Below are 12030 nucleotides of genomic sequence, written 5' to 3' on the forward strand. Positions count from 1 at the left end.
TCCTATTGGCCCATTGGAACCTTAATTGGACCATAATCCAAAAATTTTGAAAATGTGGACCCTTAGGCTAAGGTCCCTTATACACATTTTCAATTAATTCCTAATGCACATTGGAAAGTTCATTTTGAACTTCTATTTTAGGGGAATGCATTTTAGACATTAGGAGAATTTTTGTATCCAAAGATATCTAAATTTTGAATTACCTGTCTCTAGGCCAAAACAAGGTCAAACAAGATCTTTTTCCATTTCTTAGGGGGGGGGGATGCTTACAAGAATAGAAGGGAAGGTTCTTACACCTTTACATCTCAAAATCTGGAGGGAGGAATCTTACATATGACTAGATGCATCAAACAATCTATTCATTCACATTTGTAAATCTACTATTTAGAGTTAGGCACTTACATGGTGAGGAGTTAGGCACTTACATGGTGAGGAGTAGATTAACCAAAACTTATAGCCTCGGAGGATGGTCGTGGCCATTTTCTCTTTGAGGTTGATCATAGCCAAGTGTTCAAGGTGCCTCATTGTAAACCACTCTGAGCTCATTTTGACATTTTCTCATTCATGTCGCCATCTCATTTCCTATCCACCACCACTCCAATAGCCTAAGAAGGTATAATACATCCAATGTTGCTCTCCTTCATCCCCTTCAACAACATCCCCACCACCTTTCTCTATTCATTGTAAACCACTCTGAGCTCATTTTGACATTTTCTCATTCATGTTGCCATCTCATTTCCTGTCCACCACCACTCCAATAGCCTAAGAAGGTATAATACATCCAATGTTGCTCTCCTTCATCCCCTTCAACAACATCCCCACCACCTTTCTCTATTCCTTGTCTCTTGTCTACATGCTATCACTACTATAATTAGAGTGCTCTTTTCGCTGTGACTTGGCATAATAGAAGACAATAGAACACCCAATGGTGCTTGCAGCCTAGGAGCCCTTCATTGACTTTGGAAGTGGGGGGGTCTCTTCGTCAATGGTGGCCTCACCTCTCTCCCTTACAATGCAGTAACATGTATCACTTCTGAGATGATCAACTTTGCAAGGGAAGTAGCACTTGTCAACCTCACTTGAATCCAACAAAGAGGGGTGGTTGATTGGATGCACACATTGAAGTGAGTGAGTGAGAGTGAGGGTGATGAGAGGGTTGGCTTTTGGTGATGAGGGAATGAGAGGGCAGTGGGGGAGAGGGAGTGAGGGTTTTGGCACCATTGACATTGGTGGCCACAGAAAGTTAGTGAGGATGGTATTGAGAGCATTGCCAATATTGTTGCAAGTGATGCAACCTCCTTATCCACCAAAGATGTCAATTGCCCATAGTAGACATCTTGGCTGTGCACATGTTGGTGCATTTTCATCCGCCATGCTCCCTAACTGGAGTAAGGAGTTTTATGTAAACCCTAGTGTGGGTGAATATCCCAGAGGTGCATTACTATTATAGTAGGAAAGGTATCATTCTTATATGAGCGGAGTCTATTTTGTGTCAGTAGAACAAAGGCATTAGGAGAAAGGGTTTATTCTGAAGCAAAGCTAGTGATGGTGGTTGTGGTGTTTGCTTTAAGAAAATTCAAATCTTATTTCCAAATGTGTTCACTATACTGACCCATTACTCTTTACTTCCTCATCTGATTCACTCTGACCTTCCATTCAAGAGATTGTCTAAATGGTTGGGGTTGAGTTGCAAGAGTTTCAATTCACTTGTATAGTGGAGGACAGCACAAGAGCTACACTGGCAGATATCTTAACATATAGGCAAAATCCTTTGGTATTAAAGGAAGAGACAATGACAAAGAAGAAAGCACCTAACGGTAGAAGGACCTTGAAGTAGATCTGCCAAATGCTTTTACTCTATTTTTTGATGGAGATTTTAAGAGAAGCTCAGTGGTAGCCAGTGGAGGAGTAGTCTTGTTGGATCAAGAAGGTATAGTAGTATGTCAAGAAGGGATTAAGTTACAAGTGCATACCAGCAATGAAGCTGAGAATGTCACTTTAGAGTATGGAATTCAAAAGTGTCTTAAGAGAGGAATTAGTAGGGTTATCAAAGGAGACAATTTATTGGTCATTAGGCAACTTCAAATTGTCTGGAAGGCCAAGAACCTCAAGTTTAAAGAATGGTGCTTTCAAAGGAGACAATTTATTGGTCATTAGGCAACTTCAAACTGTCTGGAAGGCCAAGAACCTCAAGTTTAAAGAATGGTGCTTTCAAATAAGAAGAATGTTATAGAGATTTCAAGAGATATAGATTTAAAATGTGGAGAGGAAACTAAAGAAAGCTGCAGGAGCAGATGCATTAGCAAAAGGGGGGTTAGGCAAAGATTTGGATGTATATGCCATGATTGTAACCCATCCCAGCCATGTTGAAAGGGAGAATTTACAAGAAATTGAAGATTTTTTGCACACAGGTCTCGTGCCTTCAATCTTATCTAAAAAATAGAGATATGGTTTCATAAACGAAGGCTCTATAGTACACTGTTGTGAATGATCAACTCTACAGGACGGACAAGGATTTGATTCTGAGAAGGGTTCCAACCAAAGAAGAGATCTTTGCCATTACGGCCTTTTGCCATGAAGGGGTCTGTGGAGGACACTTTACCCTAAAGCTAAAATTGAGGAAAATTTTGACTACAAGTTATGTATGGCCCAATTTGAGGAAAGATGTTTATCATTTGTGTAGAAGCTATGAGCCCTATCAAAAACAAGGCATGAGGGTGTTACATCATGAGTTAAGAAAAACCATTGTATCATATGGGGATTTTGAAAAGTGGGATTTAGATGCAATTGGTCCTTCTACATCATGGCTGGAGTGGACTATCTGACCAGATGGACTGAGGCTGATGTGTGAAGAGTATTACTACTAAAGAGGTGACCATATTGTTAATCCAATTCTAGGATTAACAAGAGCTACCTCCATTATCTTACATCAAGGAGTCATGGTAGATACACCAAAGGGTCATACATTCAAGATATAAAGCAATAGTGTCCAAAGCTACAACTTGGATGGGCGCCCATAATGGTGTGACAGAGTATTTATGGCAATTCTCGCTTCAGGAGCGTGTGGCAGCAAGATAGGATGAAGTCCTAAGTGATTTACTTTATATATATATTATGAGAGTAGTCATTGTAATAACATTAGGCCTCTTATGAACCTAAAGTGCCCGATCGGCCATAGTTTAAGTGAGTGTGAACACTTATGGCCATGTATGTAAGTGAATATCTCTCATAATACAACATACTCTCCCATTGTGCAATTGAGTCTTGCTCTTGCTAATCCTCTTGCTAATCTCTCTTCCTGATGCATGCTAGTGAGTGTGTGTGAGTGAAGTGAGGTGAGACGAGGGACAGCGGTGTGACAATGCTTGCGGGAGGCATGGTGGAATTGCTTCTCAAGGAGTTGTAGAGCTTGGGGACCTCAAGGGTTACGAGCTTGGCCATTGGAAAGATCCTCATGATAGTTGCAGTTCACCAGGTAATCTCTTTTTGGATGTGTTTCAAGGAGGGTTAGGGTGAGCCATAACACATATATTTTTTGAGGACATCTGTGCAAGGTTTGGTATGCCATTAGAACTATTGATAGATCAAGGGCTTAGGTTTAGAGGATAGATTTCACAGGAGCTTATGCAAAAGTTGCATATCACACATAAATTTTCAACTCCTTATTAGTATTCACATTGTAATGGGTTGGTTGAGAGATTTAATGGGGAGTTGTGTACCATTTTAACCAAGTGTTTGGAAGAGCATCTAAAATAGTGGGACTTACATGTACCTCAGCTCTATGGGCTTATAGGATAGCTGTGAGGAAACCTATAGAGTTTTCATCCTACCACCTAGTCTTTGGGAAAGAAGCCTTGATGCCCATTAAAGCTGAAATTCCCAGTTTGCAATTTCTTCTAAAACAACAGGAAAGGGGCTTAGATGAGTATGAAGAGAGGTTACTGGATCTTTAGGAGCTGCAAATGGCTAGAGAATAAGCTTTGGACCACTACATCCAGTTAAGCAATAGGAGAGCTGAGCTTTTTAATGAGACAATTAAGGATAAAGGCATCAAAGAGGGAGATCTGGTGCTCACATACAATACAAATTAGATAAAACCTTCCAGACCAAGTTCCAAATATCAAGTGGGAAGGTCCCTTCAAGGGTATGCACATTTATGAGAATGGTACTTATCAACTTGCAGATTTGGATGATTGGCTCCATTCAAAAAGAGTTAATGGCTACTACAGGCTAAAGCCATATTGGTGCAGAATCATGACAGTTCAAAAAGATTCAGAGATAGTGAATAAAAGCCTGCCTACTAATCAAGCTACAATAGAACATGAAGAAGCTTATTGTTGGGACCTGGATGCATGTTTTGCTGAGGATTATTTCAATGAGTCCATAGCATCTGGTTGAGCATAAATTCTCTAACCATTTGGGGTCTGGTAAAATATGATAGGATTTTTTGTGGCCAAAGAGATATGCTCAATGGAGATGTCCACCCAAATCCCAAGAGGGAAAATAACAAATTGGGTATGGTTAGGAACCTTAGGAAATAGGGGATGTTGTATTGATATCTAGGTATTAGTGAACTAGTTGTTATTAGCTACTATTAGGTGAAGGGAGGATTGTTACATGGAGAATAGCCAACAAGAATGGGTAGATTAGTTGAGGGTATGCATGGAGATATTACGTACTGCATGAAGAGAAAAAAAGAAAAAGCTTGTATGTGTGAGATCATTGTGTGTTGAAGAAGAGAGTGGCAAGAGAGCTAGTTTTGTTGGGAAGTTTGTTGTGAAGCTTGTTGGATATCACTTGTTTTGCTCTGAGAATAAGGCAACATGGGGACTTCTAGAGGAGACTTAGATCTTTCCAAAGCAAGGAATGCAGAGGTGATTAAAAGATCCCTGCCCCCTCTGCACAATGCGGAAGTAGCACTTCTTGCACGGGGTAGGATCTCTTACTCGAGGCTTCGCCCACAGATATCCAGACAAGAGACAAATCCCTCGGTTCTTCCAAAACCGAGCCCAGAAAAACTTTCCTCGCCCAGAAAGCACGGGCGATTCCTCCAGGATATTTTTACTCTAACGTAGTCAAGGTCATCACTAACCAAACTGATTCGATCGAACCTGTAAAGACACTCAATCAGATCAAGGAAGAAACATTGAGAGGCACAGCCATTGATTCTTTTCCATAGAATAATTTTTATTCAGGATTCACTTCATCTAACGTACCATAACAGAATAGAGTCTCATTTTAGGGATCCATCAGTCCAGCCTAACCCCATCCAGTCCCATGGGTTAGCCAACCGCCCAACCACTGTAGTGATGGAATCCAATTAGGAATTTGGTTAGGTTTTGTCCCGGGTACCAGGGAAAAGATTTCCCAGGCCCCCTAGCCGGATATTCGTGCAAACTTAAAACTAGTCACACTACTTACACACCTAATATGAAATTGCCTTTTTCATAGATTCAACTGTCTTTAAAACAATAATTTGATGAAACCATAGTGTCACTGATCATAATCCTCCAAAATATCCAATTGAATCCTAATTTCCAATCATTCCTTCATCGGTGTACCTATGGCATCATTGGCCAACCAAAACGCTCACCACCTGTCCACTCAGGGGCCTTTTCGATAGTTGCTAGCTCATAGTACTCGGCAATATATTCACTTATAAAAATCAAAATGGAATCTCTGTTGAAGATCAGCAAGATCAACCAACAGATCCATATAAAAAGGCCATGGACTCATTCGTTGATGAGGACCAGCAAAGGTCAATCAACTAGATCCATGCTTGAATTCAGAAAACAACTCTTACTCCTTGTTCCAATATCTTCCCCGATGCACGTGTGGGTATCTTCGGTGACCCAGAGCCCGAGCACCGTATGGTCAACACCCTCTAGGATCCTTCACAGCAGGTCACCTAGCGCTTCACTCATAGGCCGCTTCCTTGATCCCTCATCCACCGTACCAGAAGCTCACCATTTAAATCGAACCGAGGCTGGTCAAGACCTCGGCTGACCTTGCTACGCGAGACGTCCTCCGTTGACTCTCCGTCAGCTGTTGCAACTTTATCAGTTAGGTCTCCATGACCTCATTCACAAGACGGTCAAAATGCTTCCCCCGTATTCTTGACATAAAACAGTCATTTAAAAACAGGTCATAAATATAGTTTCTATAACAAACTCTCCTCTTTCCACATTGTTCCACATCAATCCACATTATTTAATCCACATCCATTTCATATGTATTCCCATTCTCATCCAATCACATAATTTTCCATCTCATCACTTCTTTTCTCATTTATCCTCATCAGATCTCATCCACTTGCATCTACCCATATCCACATCTCATCACATCACATTCATTCACATCTCATCCATTCATATCTACCCCGATCCACATCACCTTACATCACATCCATTTCACCTCACATCTCATTCATTCACATCACAACACATCACATCACATCTCATCCATTCACATCACATATCATTCATTCACATCCCGATTCACATGACATCACATATCATTCATTCACATCCCGATTCACATCACATCCACATCATGTCTCATTCATACATGTCACATCTCATTCATCCACATCCATCCAATCGTTCACATGTACGACTACCCACATCTATCCATTCATTCATATCTATCACTTCACATCCACATATATTCATGTCGCATCACATCTCTTTGCATCATATCACATTCTTTCACATACACATCCACATCCATTCTTCACATACACATTCACATCCATTTTCATCACATACACATCCACATCCATTCTTTCACATACATCCACATCCATTCTTTCACATACACATACACATCCCATACACATTCACATCCATCCTTCACATACACATTCATATCCATTCTTTCCCTCGAAATTGACAAAAGAGTTTGTTCTTTCTTGGTCATAGTCCGATTCACGGTTCGAGTCTGATAAGATTTTTCCTGAACTATCTTTCTCAAAAAGGTTTGATAATTCAGTTACTATTTTACCGAATTTCTTTCTTTGAATACACACTTAATTGATTTCTAAATTAGTTATGAATTCCAATGAGGAAAAAATTAATCATTTATCTGAATAATTTGATCTTGATAGATTTCTTGAATTTTCTTTTTACAAATCGTGTGTGAATATAAAACGAAAGAAATTTCTCTCTTAGAGTATTTAACTATTCATTTATCAATTCTCATAGAATTTAAACATAGAATTTAAGAGAAATGCTAATTTTGATATAAAAATTCTTTATGCATAAAAATCAACTTCAATGGGAATAACCCTTTTATATAAAAGAAATTCCTTTTATGCATCTATTTATGCATAAAATCAATTAAATAGGAATAACACTTTTAAAATTATTTATGCATAAAATCAATTAAATAGGAATAACACTTTTAAAATTTAAAAAATTTCTTTATGCATCTTTCTATGCATAAAAATTAAATTTAGTGAGAATAACACTTTTATAACAAAAAAAATCCTTTATGAATCTTTCTATGCATAAAAATCAAATTTAATGAGAATAACACTTTTATAATTAAAAAATTCCTTTATGCATCTTTCTATGCATAAAAATAAAATTTAATGAGAATAACACTTTTATAATAAAAATATTTCTTTATGCATCTTTCTATGCATAAAAATCAAATTTAATGAGAATAACATTTTTATAATAAAAAAATTCCTTTATGCATATTTCTATGCATAAAAATCAAATTTAATGAGAATAAAACTTTTATAATAAAAAATTTTCTTTATGTATCTTTCTATGTATAAAAATCAAATTTAATGAGAATAACACTTTTATAATAAAAAAATTCCTTAATGTATCTTTCTATGCATAAAAATCAAATTTAATAATTAATATCAGTGATATCCATGCATATTCATAGGTGAATATGTACATGGAGTAATTAGAATATTTCTTTTAGATGCAAAAATGGTGGGAATTACTCTTTTGGAATAACATAAAAATAAACTTTCTTTTCCACAAAATTCTGGAAAATTTTGCCATAACCTCCCTTTGTATGACTGGCCATTTCTCATTTTTATCATTCTTTATTTGACTTAATTTAACCCAAATTAGATTTATAGAACTCTAATCTACATAATTGTCTAAATTCAAGAGAGTAAACAATAAGAAGAGTTCCCTTAGTTAATCTTTCAAAGATTAAGAAAGGCTGGGATGTAAAGAAGAGAAGGGGGTGGCCTTTTCATCAAGGCATAGCATTTGAATTTAATTCAATCAACTGTAAAACATAAAAATCAAGAAAACCATAGATTTAAAAATTGTAAATAAGTAAGAAAATTAGCTTACTTGGAGCTTGTAAGCTCTCCTTTGGCTTGAGGGATTGAGGGTTCTACTCTTGTTTGAAGCAAGAGTGGCCACCAATTCACTTTGGAGAGAATTAGACCAAAAACAATTGAACTATTAAGAAATTCAATGTAGATGGCTCAGGACAGGTGTAGAGTAATAGTGCATAAGCACCATTAAGCTTATACAAAGGGGGAAGGCTTCTATTTATAGAAAAAAGTGAGCCTCTAACCAAGCAAACTGATTCTAGAATTTTCCAGATCAATTTGGTCAAATTTTGACCATTTTTGGGTCACTTCAGCTCACTTTTTAGATCTAGTTTTGAAATAGGAGAGAGGAGAGATGAAAATATCTCATTTTATTGATGAAGAATTGGGGATAATGATGAGAAAAAAGGTGCCTCCTTCATGAGGGGAGATCCCCACTCTGAGGTGTCAAAATTTAGTTTTTTAATTGTTTTCTTTGGTCCTTACTCTTCATCTTATGTGAGCATTTACTCATTTTTGGGGGTTTTTTCTTTTATTCTTCAATTTATCTTCTCCCTACATTTGGATTAATCTTATTGGTCCATAGGAACCTTAATCCAAAATTTTTAAAAAATATGGACCCTTAGACTAAGGTCTTTTGTGCACATTATAATTTATTTCTAATGCACCTTAGGAATTTCTTTTTGAACTTTTGTTTTTGGGGGATTTATTTTAATAAGAAGGGATATTTTTCCATCCAAAGATATCTAAAAATTGAATTATCTCTCAAGAGAACATTTTCTCTCTCTAGGCCAAAATAGGTAGAAACAAGATCTTTTATTATTCTGAAAAGGGGATTGATTACAGGGGAAGAAACTAGACATCTTGAGGGGCTGGGGAGAAATCTTACATCCTACCCCACTTAAAAAACGTGAGATGTCCTCATCTTATAGGTGGAGTATGATCTCTTTCATCTTCTTCTTCATCTTGTTCTTCTTCTTCAATCACTTCCAGTGTTAGTGCCTTGGAAGTGGACAGTCGATTTGGGAACATCTCTCTTTGACTTCCCCTATTCTGTGTCTTGCATTACTTTGGATTGAAACTGCGGGTTGGTTAGAGGGTCTACCTCTGGGATTTCCCTGATTTTGGTGGAAAGAAACCTAATTACTCTGGAAGGAAGGAGATGGAGTCTGGAATCTTGATCTTTGATTTCCCTGCCCCGAAAACCTTGATCCAAAAGGAGTTGGGCAATCCATACTGCGATGTCCAAATCCTTGACAGCTATAGCATTTCACTCCCTTGTTCAAGGAGGGTGGAACTTCTGAAGTTGAGTTCCATGGGATTGAGTTTCGGGAAAAGGACATTTCTTCCATTCTAGAACTTCCCATATCCTAGACCCTGATATCTCTTAGGCGGTGGAAGGTAGGAATCACCTTTTGAAACTAAAAACCTTTTGAAAGGTAATGGTGCTGGACTCGATGGGACCTTGACATCAAAGGCCTTGGCAAAATCCTTCGCCACCCGCACTGCTTCAGCCATGGAAACTGGCTTGGCATTCTTCCTTGGCATTCTTCACCAAGATATTCAAAGGTTTGTTCTATCCTTGAATGAACCTGGCCATCAGCTGTTCTTCATCTAGCGGTGGTGGGAGGAGAGCGAACACTTGGTGATATACTTCAATAGTTGTGCTCCCTTGGGATAACTCTAAGAATTCACTCATCTTTGTTTCCAAAAAGCCGGGAGGATAGAACCTTGTCCTTAGGTAAATTTTGGGATCATTCCATGTCTAGGTATTTCGATCCAGATGGTTTGTCTTGTAGTGGTTTCTCCATGCCACTTTGGATGTTTCTACTATCTTCAACCTTGCAAGAGCCATTTTGCTCTTCTCATTGTACCCGGTGACATCGAAGTACTCTTCCATTGCTTCGATCCACTTCTCCACTACCTCACCCAAGTTTTCCCCTTCACCCTTGAAAGGTCCAAGCTTCGATCTATGAAGAGTTTTACAAACATCCAAGTCGAGCTCTTCCTCATCGAGTTGGGGGTTATCATTTCTACCACGATGACCTCGATCTATGATCCTATCAATATGAAAATTCTTGTTAAGTCCCTTTATTTATGATTCAAATTCGATTTTAGATTCAACTGATTCTGGGGTTCTTTAGATTCAAGTGACTCGATCAGATCAAGGAAGAAACTTGCACTTGGATCATAAAGACCAACGCTTTTTTCCTCATTAAGAGGCACAGCCGTTGATTCTTTTCCATAGAACAATTTTTATCCAAGATTTACTTCATCTAACGTACCGTAACAGAATAGAGTCTCATTTTAGGGATCCATCAGTCCAGCCTGACCCCATCTAGACCCATGGGTTAGCCAACCACTGTAGTCATGGAATCCAATTAGAAATTTAATTAGGTTTTGTCTCGAGTACCAGGGAAAAGAGTTCCCAGGGTCCCTAGCTGGATATTCATGTAAACTTAAAACTAGTCACACCACTTACACACCCAATATGAAATTACCTTTTTCACAGATTCAACTGTCTTTAAAATAATCATTTAATGAAACCATAGTGTCACTGATCATAATCCTCCAAAATATCTAGTTGAATCCTAATTTCCAATCATTCCTTCATCGGTGTACCTATGGCATCATTGGCCAACCAGAACGCTCACCACCTGTCCACTCAGGGACCTTTTTGATAGTTCCTAGCTCATAGTTCTCGGCAATATATTCACTTAAAAAAATCAAAATAGAATCTCCGTTGAAGATCAGCAAGATCAACCAACAGATCCATATAAAAAGGCCATGGACTCAATCTTTGGGAGGAGGACCAGCAAGGTCAATCAACCAGATCCATGCCCGAATTCAGAAAACAACTCTTACTCCTTGTTCCAATATCTTCCCTGATGCACGTGTGGATATCTTCGGTGACCGAGAGCCCGAGCACCGTATGGTCAACACCCTCTAGGATCCTTCCCATCCATTCTTTCACATACATCCACATCCATTCTTTCACATACACATCCACATCCATTCTTCACATACACATTCACATCCATCCTTCACATACACATTCATATCCATTCTTTCCCTCGAAACTGACAAAAGAGTTTGTTCTTGGTCATAGTCCGATTCACGGTTCGAGTCTGATAAGATTTTTCCTGAACTATCTTTCTCGAAAAGTTTTGATAATTCAGTTACTATTTTACCAAATTTCTTTCTTTGAATATCTACTTAATTGATTTCTAAATTAGTCAAGGAATAAATTAGTCAACGGATGTTCCATTGATAGACCATGGCCATGGAAAAAGTGCCACGCTTGTACCATTCTATCTAGGAAAATCTGAGAAAATCTTCGGCCTTGGATGATGTGGCAATTAGCATTAAAAATATAATATTTACATTAAGTAGGCATAAATTACATTTAACCAAAGGGGTACAACTGCACTGTCAGAGAATATTATAGGTGGTCAGAACTGTAGCCTTAAATTCTCTGAAATATCTCTAAAATCTGACAGTGGAACGGTCATTCCATTTATGCCCATAACCATTCCTTCCCAAAGCGTATGCTTGTTCCAACGTGTTCCTCTCACTTGCCATGCCCGTGTCAGTTTTGCAACGCCCGTGTCATTCTCTTTGTCCCTACTCTGGCAAGCGTACATCTATGCCATTTGTGCCATCTGTACCAGTTCTCTTGTCTAAAGCGTACGCCTGTGGCAAACTTGCCATGCCCGTACCAT

Source organism: Cibotium barometz, chromosome 40 (assembly GCF_041138505.1).
Source record: "Cibotium barometz isolate CiBa-2024 chromosome 40, ASM4113850v1, whole genome shotgun sequence".
NCBI lineage: Eukaryota > Viridiplantae > Streptophyta > Polypodiopsida > Cyatheales > Cibotiaceae > Cibotium > Cibotium barometz.